The sequence below is a fragment of the Antechinus flavipes genome, chromosome 2 (genome assembly GCF_016432865.1).
Source record: "Antechinus flavipes isolate AdamAnt ecotype Samford, QLD, Australia chromosome 2, AdamAnt_v2, whole genome shotgun sequence".
Lineage (NCBI taxonomy): Eukaryota > Metazoa > Chordata > Mammalia > Dasyuromorphia > Dasyuridae > Antechinus > Antechinus flavipes.
The window spans coordinates 188,519,926-188,532,103 of NC_067399.1; positions in this window are offsets into that span (position 1 = coordinate 188,519,926).

Below are 12,178 nucleotides of genomic sequence, written 5' to 3' on the forward strand. Positions count from 1 at the left end.
CAAAAAAACAAATTGAGGTGTAAGAGAGATTAAATAATCTGTGATCACAAGCTAGAAAGTATCAGAGGCAAATTTGAACCTAACTTTCTCAAAGCTAATAATTTGCATTTCCCTACTTAGATAAGAGATTAAATATTTGCTAAAGCTATTTTCCTTGTATATTCATCCCTAAGGTTGGTGATATTTAAACTCATTAGAAAATGTAAGCATATATTCAATCATTCAATCACAGATGGCCTTAATTACTTAAAAAAAAAAAGAAAGAAAGAAAGAAAGAAAAAACAAAAACCTCTTTTCTTAATTATCTTTGGGAAGGCAAGTGTAAACAGAAACACATTTCACTAATATACTCATTCTTTTTCCCAGCTACAGATAGTCACAACATGTACACAGATAATACATATAAAACTTGGTTGTCAAAATTGTTCATCCAAATTCAAATGAAATTACAATACTTTAATTGACTACTTAATAGAATCACTATATTTTAAGCTATGGAATATAGTTATATTTAGAAATGTTTTTGTATGATTTTAAGCAATAAATTCTCTTGAATTGATGAGCTAAGACTTGCAGACTAGATTTTACATTTCTCATTGATTTCATTTTCTAATATCTTTATTGTGGATAGACTGCTAAATAGAAGAGAGAAAGCATATGTCAGGGCACCTTTTTAATTTTTACACAATTATTGACTTTTGTATAGTGATGTATTATCCTGGTAAATGGTTTTCATTCTTTAAAATCAGTTGAAAAAGAGGAAGGCAGAAATAATTTAATGTCGAAATGGCATTGTGATCTCACTGATATAAAATTTCTTCTTTCCAAGCAAGTCATCTATGCCTTCTTCTGTGAGGACATATTTTTTTTCATAAATATTTCCTGGAAGTTTACCCAATAGATCTTACTCCATGGACCTTTCTTGGTGTATTTTACTGGAATATGCAGTTATGGAGTATCAGTGTTCTCTTTTTGCTTGCTGCATGCCTGGTCCTATTTCTGATCTAACATTTCTCCAAAATAATTTTTTGCACTATTTTTCTTGCATAACTCTTAATTGATAGAGTTTTGTAATCTACTGACATACACTTTGAATTTCTCCAATGTGGCTTTGAGTATCCTGTCCTTCAGTTGAAGTTCTTCAGGGGCTTTAAGATTCTACAAAGCACTGTGAGAATAATATCATGATTTAAAAATAAAATTTGTTTCAGAGAGAAACCTGAGGTCACTAAAAGAATGGCACAATTTTTGAAGGTAATCTAACTTACCTTTTTTATTCTATTCAATTCTGCATCCAGCTCATTGCCCATCTGCAGCGTTTGTCCAAGATACATGCACAGATAACCAACACTTTCATCAAGCTTGCCTCTCAATATTAATAATCTCAGGGTTATTTAACAAAAACTGTGATTCTTGTGTGATTCTGTCATATGCATGGGAGAAGAGCTTTTAAGGGAGCATTTTGTTCTATCAAATCAAATGAACTTAGGTAGTCAACAAACATGAATGCAACAAGATCTTTTAGTATTTATTTCTTTGAGTCAAATGCTTGACTTCAAAGATACAGTCTGATATAGAATATTGTTTATAAAATCTTGACTATTCCCTTCTTATGCTTTCATCAAGGATGTCCTTAAAGCATGTTTAAAATCACCCTTATGAAGGTGATGTATATATATATATATATATATATATATATATATATATAGAGAGAGAGAGAGAGAGAGAGAGAGAGAGAGAGAGAGAGAGAGAGAGAAAGAGACAGACAGACAGACAATAAGGTCCATTTTACCTTTAAGTGCCCTCTCTTTATGATACCCTAAGAATGGTTCTTCACTGGTCTCCATATATTATTCACTGCAGTATTTCTTTTGTTGGTCTAGTCTATATGTTTTTTCCATTCCCATCCTTGTTTTACTTAATGTAATTTATACTTCTTCATGTAGCATACTTAAGAATGTCATTTGGGATTTCAAATGTGTATAATTATTGGAGAAAATACTTTCTCGTTTTTTCATTTTTCTTTTTCATTTTTGTCTGTAGATTATTCTGTTTAAGTTTCATCCTAAAATATTCTTGTTATGACTTTGCTTACAAGTCTCTTACAAAGTGAGTTTTCGTTAAACTTGCTTTCCTGATTTAACTCTGTTTCCAGGTTCTCAGTCTTTATAATGTTATACTATCAAATCTCTATATTTTCTAACATAGTACTTGTCTTAATATCCCAGCATCTTCCTCTAGAACATTTTTCTAATGAGTTTATATTTTAAATTGGGGCTGCCTTTGCCACATCTCTGTACTTGGAAAGTTTATAAGCTCTTTTAATATTGCTATGGTGATTAATTTACAGAAATTAAATTCCTTATAAAATGGTATTAATCTCTATTTATATTCATTCTCTCCCACCTTCCCTGTCTGTTTTTTCTTCCTTCCTTCCTTCCTTCCTTCCTTCCTTCCTTCCTTCCTTCCTTCCTTCCTTCCTTCCTTCCTTCCTTCCTTCCTTCCTTCTTCTTTTTAAAAAAAAATCAGTCAGTTTTTTTTTTTTTTTCATTCAACATCTTCTCTGGACTTCTCTAATTTGCACTCACACTTTCAGACTGGGACTCTAGAAAGCAACTGCTAACTCACTGTATAGGGAAAACTCCTGTACTTCTAAAACTATAGTTCATAACCCCCTCCCCCCCACATACACACTGTAATATTTCATATTAGTGGAAAATCTAGTAGACATGATTAACTCTTAGAAAAAAACATTTATTAAAATTAAAATGACATAGAAATTACAAAATATGCTCCTCCCCTAATACACCTGGGATAGCCTCTCCAGAAATATACACAATTTTAATGGAAAGAATAGGCATATATAGTAATGAGGCATATAAGTGGCAAAAGAAACTCACAATTCCTCATACTGTAGAACCTAGAGGTCCTTCTGTACTGAGATAGCTTCTCTCGAACATGACCTTTCTGTGTAGATTGCTCAACTGAGCTTCTAGGATCTTCTCTGGTTAACCTAACTTTTTTCTTTGTTGACAAGAATCATATTTTGATGCTTATCTTTTCCTGGTCTGATTCTTTCTCTCTCTGAATCTGTAAATATCTTTATTTTCTTTATTTATTTATTTATTTATTTTTTTAATTTTTTATTTAATAATTACTTTATATTGACACTCGTTTCTGTTCTGATTTTTTTCCCCCTCCCTCCCTCCACCCCCTCCCCTAGATGGCAAGCAGTCCTTTATATGTTGGATATGTTGCAGTATATCCTAGATACAATATATGTTTGCAGAACCGAACAGTTCTCTTGTTGCTTAGGGAGAATTGGATTCAGAAGGTATAAATAACCCGGGAAGAAAAACAAAAATGCAGATAGTTTACATTCGTTTCCCAGTGTTCTTTCTTTGGGTGTAGCTGCTTTTGTCCATCATTTATCAATTGAAACTCAGGTCTCTTTGTCAAAGAAATCCACTTCCATCAAAATATGTCCTCATACAACATTGTTGTCGAAGTGTATAATGATCTCCTGGTTCTGCTCATTTCACTTAGCATCAGTTCATGTAAGTCTCGCCAGTCCTCTCTGTATTCATCCTGCTGGTTGAGATTGAAACTATTACCACTCATATGAAAGAGTGTTCCAAATCATTATTGATCAGAGAAATGCAAATTAAGACAACTCTGAGATACCACTACACACCTGTCAGATTGGCTAAGATGACAGGAAAAAATAATGATGAATGTTGGAGGGGATGTGGGAAAACTGGGACACTAATGCATTGTTGGTGGAGTTGTGAACGAATCCAACCATTCTGGAGAGCAATCTGGAATTATGCCCAAAAATTATCAAATTGTGCATACCCTTTGATCCAGCAGTGTTTCTATTGGGCTTATATCCCAAAGAAATACTAAAGAAGGGAAAGGGACCTGTATGTGCCAAAATGTTTGTAGCAGCCCTGTTTGTAGTGGCTAGAAACTGGAAAATGATTGGATGCCCATCAATTGGAGAATGGCTGGGTAAATTGTGGTATATGAATGTTATGGAATATTATTGTTCTGTAAGAAATGACCAGCAGGATGAATACAGAGAGGACTGGCGAGACTTAAATATCTTTATTTTCAATGGTTTTACTTTGAATTCTCACAAAAGAATGAACTCTTAAATTTCTAGATTTCATGTTTCCTCCTGGGCAGGTTGCTGATAGATGCCAAGACTGATGCAAGAAAAGGAAATAAATTTAACTCTCTCCCATTTTGAGGATGTTCTTCAAATGCAGCTCCCAGCCTGAAATGGCTCCTATTGAAATTATGTAGCCCTAGCTATTTAATACCCTGGTATATGAGGGTTAATTTATCTGTGAAGCCAATTGATTTATTCCCTTCTGGACTCAATCAAAAAGATGGTCTCATTTCATAAAAGATAAAAGTATAAATACATCTTGTTTAAACATTAAAACATAATCAACATATGACTAGATTCTATAACAACTGAGTTGGTTATAGAATACACACACACACATGGATAGAGAGGGGAAAAAAAAAAAAAAAAAAAAAAAAAAAAACCTTCCCCTCATACTTCTTCTTCTGTCTACCAGGTAGGCATTTGCTGTATCAGCCATGATGCTTTTGACAAAAATCCATGTAGCACACTTCAGAAGTTAACATTCTTCCATAGGTGATGTGAGTATTGCCCTAATTTCCAGAGTCCTGATTAAAAAACAAAAAACAAAAAAACAAAAACAACAACAACAACAACAAACTTTAAGAAACATTGTTCTCATAGCTTTTCATACTCATACTATGTTCTCATAAGTTTTCATGCTATTTGTCTTGGAGACTTGCAAAATAAGAAGAAAATCATGCTTTTTTGCCCAAGAAAGAAAATTTGGTTCTTATAGAACTTCCAGAACATTTAGACCTCTTCTTGTAATGTTTTAAGACCTAAGATCAACAGAATCAATCACCTCATATTTCATGTGAGGAACCAAACCACTTTGTCTTGTCACTTTATAACAATACACATGCTTGGCTTAGGGTACCTTTGTCTTCTGGGAAGGGGCATCTCTGTTTTGTCCTATGTCAAGTATCAAGAGTTATACTGGGCATAGAGTTAGAGAGGGGCAGATTAGGCTACTCATTCTCTTATATTAAAGAAATCTCCCTTTTCTGGGTTTACAGATTTGGCTCAATCCTAGGAAACAGTGGAAATTCCTCTTGGTCCCTGAACCATTTAGGACATCCAAAGTTTCTCTAGTTATCTGTGTAATACATAGGGATAATTTTTGAAAGTCTAAATTCTGTTCTCATTAGCATAAGCTGTGCAATGTAAAATGGGAGGGACAGAGAGAGACAGAGACAGAGAGAGAGAGATAGAGATAGAGACAGAGAGACAGAAAGTCAGAGACAGAGATAGAGACAGAGAAAGAGATAAAGACTGAGACATAAAGAGGAAAAGGAGGAAGAAGAATAAGGAAGGAAGGGGGAGGAGGAGGAAGAGAGGAAAGAGGAGGTGAAAGGAGGAGGGAGAAGGTAGTCGGGAAAGGAGGAAGAAGAGGAAAGAAGGGAGGGAGGGAAGGAATGAGGGAAAGAAACCCATAAAAGCCACAAATAGATGTGGGACTTCCAAAATGAGATTAAACAGTTGGTTTAATGATTAGCAATTTTTAGCTCAGTTAGCAAACCTGATCTTAACTGGATCTATGGTCTGTAAAGCTCTCAGTTAAGCTGTCTTGACTCACAAAATAATAAATCAAATATTTTAGATTTTCTTAGGAAGATCTAAAGAAAAAATATTAGGGATAAGTTCCTAGTATTCTCTAGCCAAATTATTAGGCATCAGTATTCTAAGGATACAAAATTCCATGTTTTTCTAATTAGTTTTTATCCTCATAATGGAGATAACAATCCAAATGATATTGGTATATAAATATTCAAACAAAGTTCATCAAGAATTATCCAGTGTTTGACCTGTCCAGCAATCACATTGGAAAATTATCCTATCTAAAATTTTTAAAGTTGTAAATCTTTTTCCAGTGGATCTTTGCTGTGGTAACAAAAGGGAAATATTCTATGTGAAAAATCTCTAAATGGGTTTTTGAATATGCACAGGAGACCTAAAAATACCCCAGATGAAGCTTTATAATGCTGTTTAAAAGGAGGGTGTGATGATCACTCCTACTTGTCCCTTATTCTATCTCGATGTGTCCTAGATGGCTTTTTCTTAGGATCGTTTTCTTTACCTTTTTTCATATATGGAAATAGAATCAAAGGTTTTCTAGATCTATAGATTATTATTCAGCTTCCAAACAGAGACAAAATGCTTCCAACAACAACAAAAAAAGCTCAGTCTTAGATCTCCTTTAAGAGTCTAACCCAACAGGGGCAGCTAGCTAGTGGATAGAGCAACAGCCCTGAAGTCAGGAGCACCTGAGTGCAAATTTGACCTTAGACACTTAAGACTTCCTTGGGCAAGTCATCTAGTACCACATGCCTCAGCAAAACACAAAAACAAAACAAAAAAGAGTCTGATACAAATTGAACCCAATGTGAAACAGAAAGCTTAAACAGCATTAGAAAGTGAAGACTACAACTGTCATGTCATTGGAGGTGGTTGAAAACCTACTTTTATGGAAAAAAGGAAAAGTGGTAAATTCATATGAAATTCATAATTATTGTCTTATATTTCACAGTGATGTATGGATGACTGGCAAAGTACTTTTCCAGTTTCCTCTCTTCTAATGATGGAAGGCTACTTCCATTTTCTTAGTCAAAGGCATCATAAACTTATCAACAAATGATGAAAATGATCAGTGATCTCTCCAAATGTGATCCAATCATGTTTATCTATATAAAACAGTCATCATTCAGTCATCAACAGTGAATGTGTCATTCACAAATCTTTAAACACAGAAAAATAATGACCGAATAAAAAAAATATGCCAAAACAAACCCTAGGGGTAAAAAGTGGTATAAATGATCAATTTTGGTGATTATTGAACAAGGTACTCAAAGGACCACAATATTCATACAGTATATCTATTTTTTAAAAACACCTTTGGCAAAAGTCTTCAATTTAGTTTCACATTCTTATCTCACTTATATACTACAAATATAACATAGGTCCAGACATATTAAGAACAATTTGGCTTCCACATAGAAAATTGTCCTCTATTCAAAACATACCACCAAATTATACTATGTATAGAATCATTGTTTTAGAACAATTAGAACAATCTAAAAGATACACCCCAGACAAGATATTACATCCATTTACAGATGAAGATATATTTGAAAAGTTGTGATTTTTTTTTTCAGTCACATAGCTAGAAAGTGAATGGCACACCTAGTACTCAAACAAATCTTTTGACTTCCAGTCCAATTCATTCTTGCTACTATATATCATGTTTTCTTTTTAATGTAATAAAAAACTTATGAAGGATATGGTAAAGAGAAACATGATACTTACATACTACTGTTAATTACTCGTTAATTTTCAAGGGAAGGTTTTATGATTCAGAATGAAGAAGACATGAATTCAAATTTGTCCTGAGACATTTTCTTTATGGCCCTGGGCAAGCCACTTAATCTCTGTTTGCTTCACAAAATAAACATAATGATACCACTTATCTCACAATATTTTGTGAGGATCAAATGAGATAATAGTTGTAAACTATTTAGTATAGTACCTGGCACATAGTAAACTACATATAAATATTATCTATTTGTAGCTATTATGATCCCTTGTAGATGATATAGAGAGGATTCCCCAGTCAACAAACATTAAGTGCTTACTATTGTGTCAAATCTTTTGTAAACTCCTGAACTTCATTCTGTCCATCCTTATCTCCTTACAAGTGGACTCTACCTACTGGGTCCCTAGTCTCTGATAAGTGAATTTTTGCTTTATTTATTTGGAGCAAGGCCTCCATATCAATTTCTAGCAATTTGTGCACATACATTTCAGTTTAGGTTGAGGTTGAAGTAAATAACAGGAATAACTGACATTCTAGTTGTGAAAAAAATGGCAGATATGGAGTCAGTACACTTGAATTTGAATCCTACTTCTGTCATTTAATCTTTCTCAATTTTTTCTGATAATGAAATTAGAGCACTGGACTACTCGATTTATAAGATCCCTTCTAACTCTAGTGATTATGAACTGTCATCTCCAAGTTCTTTTCCTACTCTGAGATCATTGAAGAAATCTTAAGCATCGGGGGTTTTCAAGGGCATGAATTAAACTTCTCTAAATCTTTTTGAAAATTATTATTCAATTTTATTTTTAAATAATGCTTATAATTTATTTTAAACTTTCTTTTAAGAAAAGAGTTCAGGGGCAGCTAGGTGGAGCAGTGAATAGAACACCAGCCCTGAAGTTAAGAGAACCTGAGTTCAAATCTGGTCTCAAACACTTAACACTTCCTAGCTGTGAGACCCTGGGCAAGTCACTTAATCTCAATTGCCTCAGCAAAAAAAAAAAAAAAGAAAAAAAAAGAAAGAAAAGAAAAGAGTTCCAAATTTTATCTGTCCTACTCCTCTCCCCCCACTGAGAAGGCAAGCAATATGATATCAATTATGCAAAATATATTTCCATATTAGCCATAGCACAAAAAAGTGAGAGAGATTTTTAAAAAATGAGAAATGTTTTAATTTGTACTCAGGGTTGATCAGTTCTCTCTCTGAAGGTGAATGATATTTTTCATCATTATGTTGATCAAGTCTTTCACTGAATGAAAAAATGAGAACTCTACAGAGTTTTTCAGCAGAATAGTTTGTCAATCTCTAAGAAGTCAGGCTTTAATTACATTAAAAGTAAAGTGCTATAACACTCCACAATATTTCCTCGGTTTGTTCATTTCACTTTGCATCAATTCATACAGGTTTTTAATGTTTTTCTGAAATCATTTCCATCATTTCTTATTGAGCAATTGTACTCCATCATAATCATGTTCAGCCATTCCAAAATTGATGGGTATCTCCTCAATTTTTAATTCTTTGCCACCACAAAAAGAATTCTATTATATTACTGATATTATGTTATAAATATATATATCATAAATAAATTATATTATAAATATTATTGAACATATAGATTCTTTTATTTTTTCTTTAATCTCTTTAGGATACAGACCCAGTAGTAGTAGTACTGCTAGTCAAATGCTATATACAGTTTTATAGTCGTTGGATATAATTCCACGTTGTTCTCTGGAGGCAAACCTTTTGTTTTGTTTTGTTTTGTTTCTTCTTTACCTTCCCTTCCCTCTGCCCACATAAGGAATTATACTCTTATCTTTGGGTGCTTTGCTCAAAGCAATAAAAATTTTGATTACTGAAACCTTACAAGATATCTTGGGATTTACTAGGCTAGCACCATGCCTTAAACCCAAATCACTCTGATTCTCATTGATTGACCAATAATAGGTTCCAGGTCAAGTTCAACTTGGTCATTATTTGGATCCTGATTGGCTCAGAGTGAATGAAAATGGCAATTGTTTCTTTTTTGGCCAGGAACCTTGAGGGTCTTCCTCTTCCAGATCTATTTATACATATGCATATATGTGTGTGTAGTGTGTGTGTGTGTGTGTGTGTGTGTGTGTGTGTGTGTGTGTGTATTATCTATATCTAAATATTTATTGACTAGTTAAAAGAGGCTGTTCTCTGCCTCATTTCTTACCTACTCTCAATCACTGATTAGGCATTATCTAAACAGTCAGACTGAGACTTGTTAAAGACCTTAGCTTAAAAAGGTCAGGGTCTTCCACTGTATCTAGGGAGGGTTATCTCCAGTGATCCTGATCTACAACTTGCCATCGGAGCCAGTGATCTCGGGAGGACAAAGTGAGGCTGGTGACTTTGCACAGTTCCTATCTCACTTCAGTCCAATTTATTTGCATGTCATAGCATCACTTCTCGGATGTCATGGTCCTCTTTGAGAACAAAGGATAAACAATAGCAGTGTTGTCCAGAATGGAGAACAGATTTTTCTTCAGAGTGTTACAATTTACAACTCCACTAAGAGTTCATTAATGTACCTATTTTCCTTTATCCTTTCCAGCATTCGTCATTTCTGATAAATGTGGAGTTTTACCTCAATGATTTTATATTTGCATTTCTTTAATTGGTAGTGATTTAGAGCATGTTATGTGACTATAGATAGCTTTGATTTCTTCTTCTAAGAACTGCCTGTTCATGTCTCTTGAAAACTGAACAATTGGGGAATACTCTTATTTTTATAAATTTGACTCAATTCCCTACATATTTAAGAAAAAAGTCTTTATAAGAGAAAATTGTTATAATTGTTTTTGAGATTGCTTCATTTTGTATAGAACCTTTTAGCAAAATGTAGTTTTCCTGATTATCTCTTCTAATTGGGTCCATTTTTGCTTTTGTTTTATCTGAGCATGATTGTTACCCCTGCCTTTTTTACTTCAGTTGAAGCATAATAGGTTCTGCAAGTTTTTTATGTTAATTCTGTTTATATCTCTGTTTCAAGTGTGTCTCTTGTTTTTTTATTTTTGTTTGTTTGTTTTAAACTTAAATACAAAATAGAAAAGCAAAATAAAACATTATCACGTGCACAACAGAATATATCAACTGTGTCTCTTATAAACAACATACTCTTGGGTTCTAGTTTCTAGTCTATTCTGCTCTCTACTCTCATTTTATAGGTGAGCTCATGCATTTCACATTCCCTGTTAATGTTTAGTAATGGTATTTTTCCATCCTATTTTTTCTGTTTCTCTCTCTCTCTCTCTCTCTCTCTCTCTCTCTCTCTCTCTCTCTCTCTCTTTCTCTCATTTCCTGTTGGATAAGTTAAATTTGATTTCTATATCCAACTGAGTGTATACAAACACACACACACACACACACACACACACACACACACACACACTTTTTTCTTCCCTTTTAGTCAATTCCAGTGAGAATGAGATTTCAAGTATTGCCCATGTTCCCATTTTCTCCTCTGCTCTAATAAAGCTTTCTTACATGCCTCTTTTATGTGAGATATTTTCCCCCATTCTGCTTCTCCCTTCACCCTTTTCCTAGTGCATTTCCCTCTCATCGTTATTTTTTTTTAGTTCACTCCAATGTAATTGACTCACATCCATAACTTTTATCTACATAGATTGTTTCTAATTTCCCTAATAAATATGTTGCTCTGAGAAATTACATGTCATCTTCCTATGTAAAAATGCAAACAATCTAATTTTAATAAGCCTCTATTGTATTCTCCTATGTTTACCTTTTTATGCTCCTCTTGAATCTTGTGTTTGAATGTCAAATTTTCTAGTCAGCTCTGACCTTTCCATCATGAATATTTGAAAGTTTCATTTTTGATTAAATATCCAAAAAAAAAAGATTATGTCAATCACCTCCTGAGTGAGAGTAAAAAAGAAAAATTCTCAGGTATGTTATAGGCAATCCAGAGCTCCCCTGTCAAGGAAAAGATATTACAAGCAGTCAAAAAGAGAAAATTCAAATATCAAGAAACAATAGTAAGAATCACATGAAATTTAGTTAAAGAAGCAAATTGGAATAATATTCTGGAAGATAAAGGAATTAGGATTGCAATCATAAACTGACTATAATCTTTAATGGGGAAGGACCTCTATTCTCCTGCAACCACAAGTGCTAGCACTCCTCTTGGCCTTGGCACTGTGACCAGGTCCTCTACTCTTCTACAGTAGCAAGCATCTGTGCTCCTCTCTGCAATGGAATTGATCTTTGTGATCTACCAGAAACACTCATATCTGTCCTGGTACTGCAGTTCAGAATTGTGTATGGGCAACAGAGTTGCCAACTTGTTCCAGCTATATCTAGTGGAAGCAAAGGATTTCCTATAATATTTTACTGACACCACTTACCAACTCTGTACTGGAAGCTCTCAAAGCTGCTGATTCTTCTATTATGCCATTTATATACCTCCAAGACCCTCCACTGGTGTTGCCACTGTGTACATTGAGAGCCAGTCCCCATCCTAGTATAACAGATCTTGCCAACATCTTCTTAACTTGTCTTTGATCAGGGAAACAAAAAAAAAAAAACTATCACTCTCTTACCTTTTCTTTGCTGCACCATTCCAAAATTTGATTTGAAGCATTATTTTAAAGTTGTTTGAAACATAATGTTTTGAGTGTTCAGATAAGTTGCTGATTTTCCATTATAGACTAAGACAATCTCAGAG